Raw genomic sequence first — 15,065 nt, forward strand, 5'->3', positions numbered from 1 at the left:
AAACTTAGTTGAGAATTACACACACACACACACACACATACACCCAAACACACACAAACACAGGAACACAGTGGTAAATGTAATCTGGCTGTTAAGAATGTCCACTGATAATCAACTAATAGCCAGAAGAACTTTGCATTATACAGTGTCCTGCTAAAGGCAAATAACACACATTTAGATATATTTTTATCACTACAAACACCACATAATGTCCATGATGGCAGAAATGTTTGTGTGTGTATGTATGTGTGTGTGTGTGTGTGTGTGTGTGTGTGTGAGACAGGATCTAACTCTGTTACCCAGACTGGAGTACAGTGGCATGATTATAGCTTATTGCAGCCTTGGCTTGCAGAGCTCAAGTGATCCTCCTTCCTCAGCCTCCTGAGTAGCTGTGATTACAGGTGTGAGTCACCAGGTGTGATGGCTTATGCCTGTAATCCCAGAACTTTGGGAAGCTGAGGAGGGCAGATCACAAGGTCAAGAGATTGAGACTAGCCTGGCCAACATGGAGAAACCCCATCTCTACTAAGAATACAAAAATTAGCTGGGCATGGTGGCGCGCCTATAGTCATAGCTACTCAGGAGGCTGACGCAGGAGAATCACTTGAACCTGGGAGGCGGAGGTCGCAGTGAGCCGAGATCGCGCCACTGCACTCCAGCCTGGCGACTGAGAAATATTCTGTCTCAGAAAAAACAAAAACAAACAAACAAACAAAAAATGTAGAGAAAGGGTCTCAATATTTTGCCCAAGCTGGTCTCAAACTCCTGACCCCAAGCATTTGTCCCACCTTGTACTCCCAAGTTCTGGGATTATATGCATAAGCCACCATGCCTGGCCAGAAATGTTTGTCTTTTTACACTGCTGTACCCCTAGGACCAAGAACAGTACCAGAAATGAGGTATGTACTCAAAGTACTATTTCTTGTAAGAATAAATGGCAGAGGCTATAAACATTAGCCATATTAATAAGAAATAGTTTAACACAGGCATCTGATAATATAAGAATAGAACCAAGTATCTGAAAAGATTTGGGAAGTGAAATAGAAAATATAGAACGAAGACTATGATTGTGAGTGGTAAAGACAAGAGGTCATAGTACAAAAAGCAGCACGATTGATTTGTTCGTCAATTACACAGATTACTATGCCAGGGACACTTCTAACAATACAACGAAAATGTAAAAGGTTGAATTTGACCCAGACACTCAGTAGTTATACAGGCGTTTTAGCAGCAAAGCAATACATGATTTTCAAAGAGATCACATGTTTTTCTAATAGCTTTCATCAACTTTGAAGAGGGTCACAGGACACCTTTTGTTGGTTAAGACAAGGGACTCAGATGCTTCTTGATAATATAGTGGTGTTCTTAGGACCTGAGACTCGGAACCCTGGCTGGACTTGTAATGGTAAGAACAAAGTTAAATATTAATGAATAGTAGAGAGCTTGAGTTTTCTGAAATAAATGGAAATTGTATTCCAATTAGGTAAAATTATGTGAGAAAACTGAACAGTTTAGGAAACATAAAGTGTATTCAAGACTCAGGATTAAAAGTACCATATTAAAGAAGAAAAATAAGTTATGCTCAATGAATTTAATTCATTCAATGATCTCCCAAGTCCCCAGATTCAGCAAAATTCTATTGAAAACAAATTTGAAGCAGCCTCAAGAAAACGGAAGCCTGGAAAATCCTGCCCCTGGTTTTGCCAATTGTGTAGAACTCTGTTTTCCAAAGCTACTTATTTGAAATAAGACTTCTGATTTAAAGAAAGTTTAAGAGGGCTTTTCTATGATAAAAAATAATTTTCTACTAAGTTGAGAAACATGCTATAAATTATGATAATAATTATTTTTATGGAGTTTGATACATATTTTCTGACCATAATTTAAATTAAATTAGGCTGTTGTGGATAAAAAATATTAAAAATGCCCTAAGAGATGTGTAAATGGGTCTATAATATTCAAAGAGACAAAGACTGATTCGGATAGCACGGTTGAGTAAATTTAACTTTCTAAGCTCAACGAAAATTTCCCAACATAAAATGTTTTTTTAATTCTATACTAAATTATAAAATCAAGATAAAAGCATTAAAGTACAAAGTCTAATGCTGAAAATATATTTTAAAAGCTACAATAGTTTCCTTATGTTTTAGTTATAATAAATAAAATTCATGGCAATTTAAACTTTAGAGACATGCAGAGATTCAGAGAAGTGTAGATTGAAGTAAGTACCACCCACACACCTTCCTATGGATTTGTGTCTATAGGGAAAAAAATGGGAATAGTTGTCTGTATCAAGTGTTAACATTTTTAAAGGTCAGAGAGTGAAGATTTTTGATTCTTTGGCCATGTGGTCTCTGTTACAACTACTTCATACTGCTGTTGCAGTACGAGAGCATCCACAGACAACACATCATTTTAGATGCGGTTGTGTGTCAATAAAATGTATTTACAATAATGCAGATTAAGCCAGATCTCACACATGGGCTATAGATTGTCCATTCTCAATGTATAGAAATGGTTCCAAATTGGTTGATTATGCATTAAATGTTTCCCAGTATTTTGTGAAGGAAAACACAATGAGTAATGAGGTTGTATGGGAAGATTTGAATTAGAAGATGTGATTGAGAAAGGCTTTAAAATTAGGAAGAAATGGCTAGGGAAGGAACAGGAGCAAAGACTATATCATGAGAAAAATTAGAGCAAAATGTGGTAATAAAAATTAAGCTATATTACCGTATAATTTCATCCAGTTGCCAAAGGAAATTTTTGATGAAGAACAAGAGAAAAAAGAGTTGGTCATGAATATTTCATCCTATTTAAAAAATAAAATGTGTAATCTCTGTTATAAAAAATTTCCAGAACTTTAACAGTAACACTGCTGTTTTTCTAAGAGTTCTTTCTCCCGTCTCAATGACATTTTTTACCTAAACTGCAACACCTTGACAGTCAACATTTGCGGTATCTAAATATGAAAACCCACTACCTCAGCCATGGGGTAAGATTTAGTGGGTACTCAGAAACTATCACAGTATCAATGATTTCTTTTCTTTTCAGGCCTTAATCTGGAATTCACTTTTTGTAGAAGAAGAAGATAAAAGCCTCCACAGCAGAAGGGGCAGAACAGGTTTAGTTCAGGTCAGGAATAGAGCGGTAGTTGACCAGAATACAGAGCCTTCAGTTTAGATCCGCACAGAGCAGAGCTACAGCATCACAGTCACAGAGGGAAGGGGTCACATCTACGGTAATCAACAAATGGCAACAGTGTAATTTGGGAAGAAGCAACCTGCTGTAACACAATCTAGAAAACATTCATGCTTATAATAAAGTCCAAGTAACTGCAACAGAGAGGAGATAATGGGGTTTCAGAAAGCAGTAAGTTCTCTGAAACAAGACACTGGCAGGAGGAAGTCTATTAATCCCTGTTAGGATTCTCATAGAGTAAACAGAGAGGATCAGCAGAATAAATGAATGAAGAAAGACAACCACAACTGGGGACAGACCAACAAGACACAGTTTCCTTAATTACACAGGGCTTAAGACTCTCACACGGTTCTGACCAAGATGGCTATAAGGTTCCCCTCAGCTTGACTCAACTTTAGACTATTTTCTTCTTGACTTGAAGGGACCTGATGTCTCTTTTATTAGATTACTTTTCCTTTTGAATTAAAACACACCAATTATATTTATATTTATGAGTTCATAATGTTATTATACCAAAAACAAATCATGGTAATTAATGTTATTCAAACATCATCATTGAAGAAAGCTTTGTAGATAAACTCATCATATTAAAAACTCTAAGTAAAGAGAGTGTGTAAACATTTTTCTTGCCTTTTCTATACACACTGAACTTGGTGATAACCAAACAGTTTATGAAGGAAAGTTAAGTTTCGTGAAACTGTTATAGCTACTATCTGAAAATAGAAGAACAGAGTTGGAGTATCACATTTGGGCCATCCCCAGTAATATAATGAATTAAAGCTACAATCATCAATAACTGCTAACATTTCAAAAAGAAAAACAGAAATCAGGAAGTATACAACACAACCTAAGAAATGTTTATGCCAAACAATTAAACCTGAATCTAATTAAACATTGAAATGTTATTGATAGGAAATACAGGGGGACAGATGTTAGCAGACAACTCAGGAATGCAATGAGCAAGTCTCATAGCATGGAAAAGTTTAAATGGCAAATAATTCATTTTTTCCCAATAAAACAACTGAAAGAACAAACATACAGGAGACAACTAGTATATTAAAATAGTTTTAAGAAATATGTCAGTGTAATTGCAGCATATGGATTTTGTTTGGATCTTGATTTGAATAAATAAGCATATAAAATAAATTTATAAAAAGTATATTAAGAAATTATTTTTAAAGTATGGAATTAGTATGGTTGGTTTTTTAGAGATGTGAATGGAATTTGACTATGAATTATATATTAGACAGTTTCAATATTAATTATTGAGTGTAATAATTGTAGTATGGGTGGTAAGAGAATGTCTCTATTTTAAGGAGATATTTGCTAAAATACTAAGGAGAAGTATCAGGATATGTACAAATTACTTTCAGTGGCTTAGAAAGAAAACTTTTAAAATGGCAGTGCTAATTTGGAAAATGGGTAACATGAATGCCCATCAAAACCTTAGCCTCTAGTTAGGCCTTTCAATGGAAAATATAGGGATTCCAGTTTGAGTGAGAGGAAGTACAACCACTTCTCTCTACCTCTTGCAAGTAATGCCACTGAAAGTACCTGGAAGAATGCATGGAGGTACTGCTGGAGGACTTAGAAGTAAATAGTAATAGGGAGATTAAAGAAAAAGACTAGTTTCAAAGTAACATGAAACTCAATGTGAGTTTGCCTATATTTTTCCTCCAGTGTATCCTAGCCAGTCCTATGACAGAATGAAATGCAGAATTGGACATTTGCACAGACAGAGAGAGCTTCAGAAGCAGCAGGAAAGCCAAACACAGAAATAAAAAATACTGCTTGGATTTACTTATATGTTGAATCCAAAAAAGTCAAATACATGGAAGCAGAGAGTAGAAAAGTGGTTGCCAAGGGTAGGAATGTGAGAGGAAGCGGAGAGATGGTCAACGGGTACAACACTGTGGTTATATAGAGTAAATAGGCCTAGAGACTGAATGCATAGCATGATGAATACAGTTAATAATACTGTAACATATACTTGAAATTTGCAAAGAGAGTAGACTTCAAATTCTCTCACCAAAAAAATTATTAACAATAATTATGTGAGGAGGTAGATATGTTCATTTGCTTCAGTTTAGTAATGATTTCATGGTGTGTGTGTGTGTGTGTGTGTGTGTGTGTATGTACATATCAAAACATCATGTTGTACACCTTAAATATATATACACTTTATTAAATATATAAATATAAAAAAGTAAAAAAAATTATGAGGCAGAAAACCAATAGGGCATTGTATAATGCATAAATTAGTCTAGCATCACTTAAGCCACTGATCAATTTTAAATTATGAAGTGTGGAGCAATTAGATTGTATGTAACTTATGATGCAATACGAGAAGAAGTACCTCAGTGCTACCTCTAAATACTTTTCCTTGCACATAAAGTCTGAATGTACCCCAAACTCTAGATCTAACTACTACTTTAAACTGTTAGCATAGACACTTAAACAAAACTACAATAAAGCAATTGGCCATATTCATAGTGTAGGACATTTTTATAAGGCAAATAACCTAATTTATCCAAAGAAAAAAATCAATGGCTTCAAAAAGGAGGGCTGGGGTTAAGGCTTAAGCTTAAGACCTGAAATTGAAAAACTGCTAAAAGAAAACATAGGGGAACAGCCATGACACTTGTGTGGGCAATGATTTTTTGGATATAATCCCCAAAGCACAAGCAACAAAAGCAAGAGTGGACAAATGGGATTACAACAAACAAATAAAGCTTTTGCAAAGTGAAAGAAACAATAAATTAAAGAGACAATCTACAAAATAAAGAGAAACTATTTTCAAACCATACATCTGATATGGGGTTATTAATCAAAAAGGAAATGTGAAAAACAAAACCAAGGATACCAATAAACTTACTTTTTTTAGTGGGCAAAGGATTAGAATTGAAATTTCCCAAAAGAAGACACACAAATAACATACGTGTGTGTTTTTTACCTAACACCTCTTAGAACAGCTATTATCAAAAAGATGAAAGATAACAAGTATTGGTTCTCACCAATACTTGTTGTAGTATGTAGAGAAAAGGGAACTCTGGTACACAATTTGTGTGAATGTAAATCAGTACAGCCATTATGGAAAACAGTGTGAAGAGTCATCAAAAAATTGAAAACAGAACTACCATACAAGCCAGCTATCCCACTACTGGGTATATATCGGAAGGGAATGAAATCAGTATGTCCAAGAGATCTCTGTATTCCCATGTTGATTGTAGCATTATTCACAACAACTGGGCCATGGAAACCAATTATATAGATTAAGAAAGATAGAATGAGAGGGAGGAATGTAACGAGGGATAAAGGAAAAAGGAAGGAAGGAAGAAAAAATGTAAGAGAGAAAAAGAGACCGAGAAAGAGAATAGGAAAAAAATGCATTATTAAGAATACCATGTCTGTCCTTTTTACATTTTTTCCCACTTCTTTTCTGCCAGGCTAGAAAAGGAATCACTGGAGAAAGGCAATAGAATCAAGTACTGATATGGGCCTGGACCATGATGTTAGTGAGACTTGTGCTGCCACAGGGTAGGAGACTCACTAAAAGAGAGTGTGAGGGTGTGCTGTGTGGTATGAGCAGAACAGCTTAAGAATGCATCTCGGTTGCTGTGAGTCCCCAATAAACTGTGAAAAACAGCCAGCCAGTTGTCTGTGTTGTAAACAGTCAGATGAATACACACTATGAGTTAACTAGGGGATTCCTCCATGCCTAGCTCAGTAGAAATGGTATGGACTAAATGGATCTGAAATCAGAAATTCTCTTCAATCACATAGTGTTTGGGCTTGGGAAAGGACTGTCACCCTGACTGGGACTGCATTTACCATATATATTCTGCAAAAGCCCTGACATGACTGTGCTAAAACTAAGTTAGTGAGATTGTGTTTCTGCTACTCAGAACACAATTTGTCCAACAAATTCCAGAGATTAAAGTTATATTATCCAGATACCTATTTCCCAGAGAATAAACTGCTAATACTTAGTATGTGAAATTTGACCTGATAGAGTTTTAGGGTGAAAAAGTGTTGGTAAATGCTTAATTTTTTTTTTTTTTGAGATGGAGTCTTGCTCTGTCTATCTACCACCTGTGGATCCCAAGAAGCTGATTGATCCTTTAGAGTGGACGGATTATGGCCGAGTAAATGATATCATGCCAAAGTTGATAGGAGACAGACCTAACACATACGTATACACAAAAGCACTGGCAGAATATGTTGTACAACAAGAAGGAGCAAAGCTAAATGTGGAGATTGTAAGGCCATCTATTGTTGGTGCCAGTTGGAAAGAACTTTCCAGGATGGATTGATAACTTTAATGGACCAAGTGGTCTCTTTGTTGTGGCAGGGAAAGGAATTCTTTGAACAATGCATGTCTCCAATAATGCCCTTGAAGATCTTGTTCCTGTAGATGTAGTTGTCAACAAGAGTCTTGTGGCAGCCTGGTATTCCAGAGTTAATAGCACAAGAAACCTCATGTCATATAATTGTACAACAGATAGCACTAATCCTTTCCACTGGGGTGAAGTTTAATACCATGTGATTTCTACTTTCAAGAGGAATCCTCATGAACAGGCCTTCAGATGGCCCAATGTAAATCTAACCTCCAATCACCTTTTATATCATTACTGGATTGCCGTAAGCCATAAGGCCTCAGCATTCCTGGATGATATCTATCTCAGGATGACTGGAAGAAGCCCAAGGATGATGAAAACAATAACTCATCTTCACAAAGCTGTAATGTTACTTGAGTATTTCACAAGTAATCCTTGGGTTTGGAATACTGACAGTGTCAATATGTTAATGAATCAACTAAACCTTGAAGATAAAAAGACTTTCAATATTGATGTACGGCAGTTACGTTAGGCAGAATATATGGAGAACTACTGCATGGGAACTGAGAAGTACGTTTTGAATAAAGAAACGTCTGGCCTCCCTGCAGTCAGAAAACATCTGAACAAGTTGCATAATATATCTTATGATTTTAATACTATCCTTGTGATCCTCATCTGACACATTTTTATTGCAAGACCACAAATGGCAAGAAACGTGATACTTTGTGGTTAGTCTGTGTTACAAGTTTCTGTCATAGTTTCAAGCATCCAGCACTATGAGATACTGAAGACCAAGAACTCAGCATTTGAACATCTATGCATATGGTGGTCTAAATGCACAAAATGTAAAATGTACTTAAGTCATCTCACCTTTTGTCATGACATTAAACCATCTTAGATTGGAGTGTGAAGTAAATTATGGTATATTTTATGTGACATTTTAATGTTTATGCTCATTAAACCTAGTGAACACACTGTGTTATGCCAGCTCTAATCTACAATAGCTACCAAAACCATGACTTAATATTTTGAGCCTGGAAGAAAGGGGTGGGATGAAGGCAAAAGTGGGGAAATAGGAACACTGACCAGTATAACTGCAATTCTGAAACATAATTAAAATGTGCCTTAACATATAGTGAATTTCTAATTCTAATGTTCAGTGCAATGGAAGATATTCATTTGGACAGTAATACTAGCTAAGTTGGTAGATATTTGATTCTTCAGTGTTTGATTTTTTTCATTAGTTGAAGTGGGTTTTAATTTTGTTAAAATTATAACCAACCTATTTTCACATCATCCTGTAAGTTAAATGATATCAAACACGAAAGACATGTTCTCATTTTTCTTTTCTGATTAAATGTCTGATGCATATCATTTTTCTATAAGCAATCAGCTGCTTTTGAAATCAGAATGCTATGTTATTCTAATGACTGTACTGGATCTGAATGGGTTTGAGAATCCACGTCAACAACATATGCTACGTGTTTTTTTGATGGAAAGTGGAAACAAATTCAGTAAAACTGTTACTATCAAAAAGAATAGAAATACAGTTTTCTTGCCCACATTATGATCAAATAAAAATCCTGTGAAATTGTGTTTATGATTTGAAGCAGGAGGATTTCTTAAGACTTTGTTGGAAGTGGGAGCATTCACCATACTTGTGTTCTCCTCCCTGTATAAATTTTATTCATAGGATTTTAAAAAGCTTGTGCTATCTTTCTGATGAAAACTGAAAGTGTATTATTATGGAAGAATGTATTTGAAGGTAGTAATAACATTAAGAAAATGTTCTCATGTGTAAACACATACTAATTTTGACCTTGAAAGATGAATTCCTTCAAGAAAAAATAAAATAATGCATAAGATAATGTGTGTGAAATTAAATAAAAGACTTTATTTACATACCACGTAAAGTAGCAAACTGTTGAATGAGTTTGAAGATATTTATTTTTTATACATGTGGTTTTAGCTTTAGAAGGAAATGCATTATGGAAACAAGTAATAGCAAGAAAATTGATGTATACTTTAAATATACATTAAAATTCCCTTTTAATCATAATAGTTTACTTACTGTTTTAACATACAATTGGTTTAACAGTTTGTTCATCATAACACTTCTAATTAAGTTGATCAAGTTGTACCGTATTAAATAATCAGCAATGTATCTGGAGTATGTTTAAAGAGAACTGTTTACAATACAGAAAGTTATATGGAACTTTACATCTTAAATTTCTTTGTCAATTTAAATGCAATGTATAAGAAGTCTATTTTGCTATCGTGAAAAAACTAAATGTAAAGGAAATCACCTACTTCCATGCAAGTGTATAATCTTGAACAGGAAAAATGCTTCCATGTTGAAGCCAGACTTTCTGTAGTAAAACTCTTAAATATTATTTTAAAACAAATATGTATATAAATATCTGTGTATTCTTTGGAATGATACTAAAGTCTCTGGCCTTGGACCTACCTTATATGAAGGTATAAGATACCATGACAATGTCTGAAAATTGAATAAATAATGATGCCTTTGATTTAAAGTGGCCCACATAATGTACGTCGAGTACTCCATCTCTCCAAATGTATTTCCATAATTTGTTGAAAACATGCTAACATTTGCATGATTTTTATATTTCTGCTGAATACACTTAGAATCAGGTGAATTGTCTTTGTGTCTTGCAAAAGAGTTGGGGACAACTTGGGCAGGCCTATGAAGTGCATAGTGAGTGTACGTCTTCTGAAATGTTTTATTGTTCTTGTAATCTAGCTTAAAGAAATGTTAACTGTGAGGGTGCTGAGGCCACTGCATTAATTCTGTGTGTTTAGAATTCTGTCGTCAAAAGTAAACTAATGAATAAATTAGTTTGTCTTTCTGGAATTTAAAGTTCTAAAATTAGTATAAAGAGTATATAGATTGTTAATCCCCACCAACTAGACTTTGAACTTAAGTCAAACTTGAACATTTGAGAAATCATTTGTGTCATTTACTAGACATGATTTTTAGTTCTGTTTGATTACATTTTCTACACAAACTCATTATTTAACAGGATAGTCTACTAAATTAAATGTTTCTTATTTCATTTAACTCATTTGATTAAACCGCATTCTAAAACATTTGGAGTTTTTCCCCCTATTCACCCTTAATCCTGGCATATGCATTTGTAAATTGTGATGTCATTGGGACTATATTTAAATTTGATTTGGCAACATTAACATGTCCTAACACTCAGTGCAGAGAAGCATGGCAGTATGTCCTTTGACTTAAGGATGGCATAAAATAATCATTTTTAAACCTGTGTAATAAAGCTTGAAAGCAGGGAAAATAATTTCCTTTTCCCCCTTTTTTGTGCTGTCTGTAGGAATTGATTTGGATTTTTTTTATGTTTTTTGTTTGTTTTAAAAGTAAATTGATAATCTTTTATAAGAAGTAAATAGAAATATTATTGGGTGTCTTTGATTGTAAAGCAAAAAGTAATAAATGAATCCCTGTATTTCCATTATTTATTGTATTTTTATGTTCTGAAAATTTTCCATGAAACAATATGGATAGGATTACAGGAAGCAGTCCTTACTTAAACTTCTTGTCTGTTTTGGGCGTATTTGTTAATTCTTATGTCCTAATTTTATTTAATTCTATGTTGCTCACACGGCATTTTAGGGGAAGCATACAGGCAGGATGAACACTTTCTGTTAAAGTGTTATTTTTATGTATTACCTGGAATGAGGCAGGTTTTTTTCTGTTTCCTAAAAACAGTAGCCAAGAGACCTCCAGGGTGTCATTAGGTTCCAGCTGCTGTCCTCCACATTGAATGATGTCCTGTTAATTTATAGGTATATTTGTAGTAATTCATATGACTATTAAGTAAGTATAAGAGATAATTCATTAGTAATAGAAATTAACTGAACCCTTTTGGAGCAGGAGAGAGTATCAGGCAGGGGTCAGGTAAGTGTAAATGGCCTTCTGAGCATGCTCTTCCAGGCTGACTGCCAGCCCTGACATGAAACCGTTAGCACTGACTTGCTCTGTTTAGAGAAGATCTTTCCAAACTTTTGCGTAATAAACTAGAAAAAGGAATATATGCCACGTAACTGGATTACAGAAGTGAGTTAATTAATAGTGTCTCTGATGAAAGATACATGAAATATTTTCTTATTGAATTAATATTTTTGGTCTTGAAGCATTTTCTTGTGGTAGAATGTATTTGTCTTTTTTCCTGGTGTTACCCTCTTAGCATATATCTTTGTTACCCTTAAGATCCTTTTAAACAAATCATCTTTGTCAGTTAAGCATAGTTGTGCAAAAATTGTTAAATAATTCCTTTGATTTGTCTTTATTAAATAAAAAATATGAGAAAAATATATTAATCAGGGAAGCATTTATTACAATAATCAATCTAATATAGTTGCTGTTATTTAAATATAGTATTTTAAAGATCTTTTTATTTACAAACTATGAAGACAGCAAAACATGAAAAAGGGAGCATTAACATAACATTTTTCAATAAATTTATTATGTCTTTGCCCAAGATGTTTTAAAAAAATAACTGGTAAATAATGTAAAGTAATGATATAGAAGTTAAGAAGAAATTATTTAGGCAGATAGTGAGGGTAAGGAAGTTCTTGGTAAGGTTTTCCTTTTAATGAGAAGCGGCCCCCAAATCATTTTATTTTCTAACTAAGAGCAGCCAGTAAAATAGAGCTGCAGACACAGACAAGCAAGCTGGAAGTTTGCATGGGTGAATGCCGGCAGTGGTGCCAATAGGAAAAGGCTACCCGGGACGAGGCATATTCAAAATGGTGGTTCCATCTTCCCTTTTCTTTGCCAGCCACGTGTACAGTAAGATGCCGACAACATGGTGCGAACCAACTGGAAAGTCATTTTGCATAATAAGATTATGCAAGATTATTATGTCACACCTGGTCCAACCAATCTGTGGGCCTTGTGTAAATCAGAATCCACCTCCTAAAGCCTACCTATAAAATCTGGTGCACTCTGCAGTGGGCCAGATTTCCCTTTCGTGGGCCTCTCTGTCTTCTGAGGGAGAGCTGTTCTCCTTTCTCTTTCTTTTGCCTATTAAACCTCCTCTCCTAAACTCACTCCTTGTGTGTGTCCATTTCTTTTATCTTCTTGGCACGAGATGACAAACTCCAAATATTTACCCTCCATAAAGAGCATCCTCACATGCAAAAATATTTCCTAATTGTATCGAGATAAGGGTATAATCACCACTTCAGTGCATGCCTCAGACTACAAAATATATTTTTAAATGCTACATTTATTTATAATGCAGTCTTTCTCTAACATATTAAACGTATTCAATAATCTATATTTAATTTTAAGGAAATGTGTATTTCTTTAATGTGCAATTCCTATAAAAGGATAAATTAGATACAGAAGGAGCATCAATTTACACTTGTCCTTACATGTATAATTCTTTGAAATAAAGTGTCAAATCGATTTTAGGTAGCAAGAATGTATAAACTTCAAAATTGTGTTTCACATGCTGGTTTGGTAAATGTAAAATGTATATTAAACACATGTTTTAGATTATGAAAGACTAGAACATCAGGCCATCTACAGACAAGTAAATAATTGTAAATATTTCTACACTGATGATAGCCTGCTACACAAAATAAGCATCAGTAGAAAGATAATTTTGTGCAACAATGGGCTTCATTGCAGATCTTGAGTTTGCATTTTCAGCTAAAAATATGTTTTGTTACAGTCCTAATTATAATTTATCTGGAAGTTGTAATGAATTATAATTTAATAGTCAGAATGTCTTTCAGTGTATATATGGAGGGTAGTGGAAAGTATATAAATCCAGAAGTAGTATAATTAAAAGGATGGTAATATATGCCAACAATGCCAACAATGGTAATATATGAATATTTACAGGAATTTTCTTCACTAAATCTGATATGTGAAAAATATATGTAAAATTGTTTTTTATTGGCTTTCTTATATTACAAAAAATACCCAGTAAGTGTTAGTTGTTATTTTTAGGGCAGCATTTATTTTTAATTGCAAATATTTTCATTACAATCAATAGAAAAATGCACTGATGAAGAAAACACAGAAAAAAAGATAAATATATAATTCCTTAGAATAATTTTATTTTCTCTTGTTGGAGTTGACTCAGTGACAAAAATATTTTATTCCTTTTAACTAGTAGGCATCATAAGAGTTATTTCAATACATTTTCCTTTTTGTGTTGCCAGTAAACATATTTTTGTTGATTTTGTTTTTGAAGCACCAAGAAAATATGTGATAATTTTTCATAAAATGTTTTAAATAAACAAGTTATTTCTGTAAAGAACACATGCAAAAAGTAAGCTGATAATTTTTGGTTGAATACCAAGATGAGTAAAAATGTACAATATTGTGTATATTCTGTCATTAATTTTCAATTGTTCTGTAAGTATGAAAATATTGTCTAAGTTGCCCTAATTGCTCAAGAACTATAGAACTTTTAATTACATATTTGTCATATGAAAATAAATGTTCATGTGAGGAAAAGATCTGAAGGATGTACCAAAATGTATGAGATGCAGAGAAATACACTGTTGTTTCCATAGTAACAGCATGTTCAGCCAGTTGTAGCACCATGGTAACTACAAGAGGAAAAAATATGGAAGACATAAAAATTATAAATTTACAAAATTAAAAGATTCATTTTGGTAAAGTTGGCACCTGACTATAAAAACCCACATTTTCCTAATTCTGCTTCGGATCAGGACTCTCCTAGGTTTTATTGACTTTGGTTTTCTATTATTCCACATTTTATGAAGACCATTGTCATTTTTGAAATATGCTTGGATGGTCTCTATAAAGTTGTTGTAATGATTAAATGAAATGAGACAATTTATGATAAAATGTTCTGTAAATTGCATAGAGCTACACAAATTCATCATTACAATTTTTTCAAATTTTGATAAAACCTTGGCCCTTCTTTTAGGAACTAATTATAAATTAGTTCCTAATTTATAATAAGTCTTTGCATAAAAAGAAGTTGTTTAGTTTATTGAATTTTGAACCAGAAGCTGATGTCTTTAAAGTTTTTTCTAAATATTTAACTCTAGATTTCCTTTTAACAGTAGAAAAACTAAAAGTTAATACATAGTTTACATGGAGAATGTAATGGAGGCAGAAAAAAAGTGAGGCTATGTGAGACCTGTCTTCTTAGGATAAAAAAAAATTTAACTGAATCTCATGGTCCAATGCTGTATGGACAATTTCTTAGTTTTCTCCTGGCAGAGCTGATCTAACGAAGCAGGCTTGAGATTAGCTATTTCTTCACATGATGATTAAATTTAAAGAGAGTAACATTTTAAATGTTGCTTTATGTCTTTAGTTTTAGAATTAAAAAAAAAAAGTTGAATCTTCAGTATTTAATTATAATTTCTCTACCAAGATTTGAAAAGCATTGAAAATTTTATGTAAGTCTTAGAGACACAGTTAAATGCTATTTCTATCTATAGTCATTTTTTTCTGCATGTTGATGTCAAGACATCTAGGTCAACCTTTTC

The 15,065-nt window shown here is 33.6% G+C and overlaps 1 pseudogene; it reads left to right on the plus strand.

Annotated features, from left to right (window-relative positions):
• The first annotated feature begins 7,265 nt into the window (after positions 1 to 7,265).
• LOC129011358 (fatty acyl-CoA reductase 1-like) lies at positions 7,266 to 8,326 on the plus strand (annotated as a pseudogene).
• The last annotated feature ends 6,739 nt before the right edge of the window (positions 8,327 to 15,065 follow it).

The sequence above is a fragment of the Pongo pygmaeus genome, chromosome 14 (assembly GCF_028885625.2).
Source record: "Pongo pygmaeus isolate AG05252 chromosome 14, NHGRI_mPonPyg2-v2.0_pri, whole genome shotgun sequence".
Classification (NCBI taxonomy): domain Eukaryota; kingdom Metazoa; phylum Chordata; class Mammalia; order Primates; family Hominidae; genus Pongo; species Pongo pygmaeus.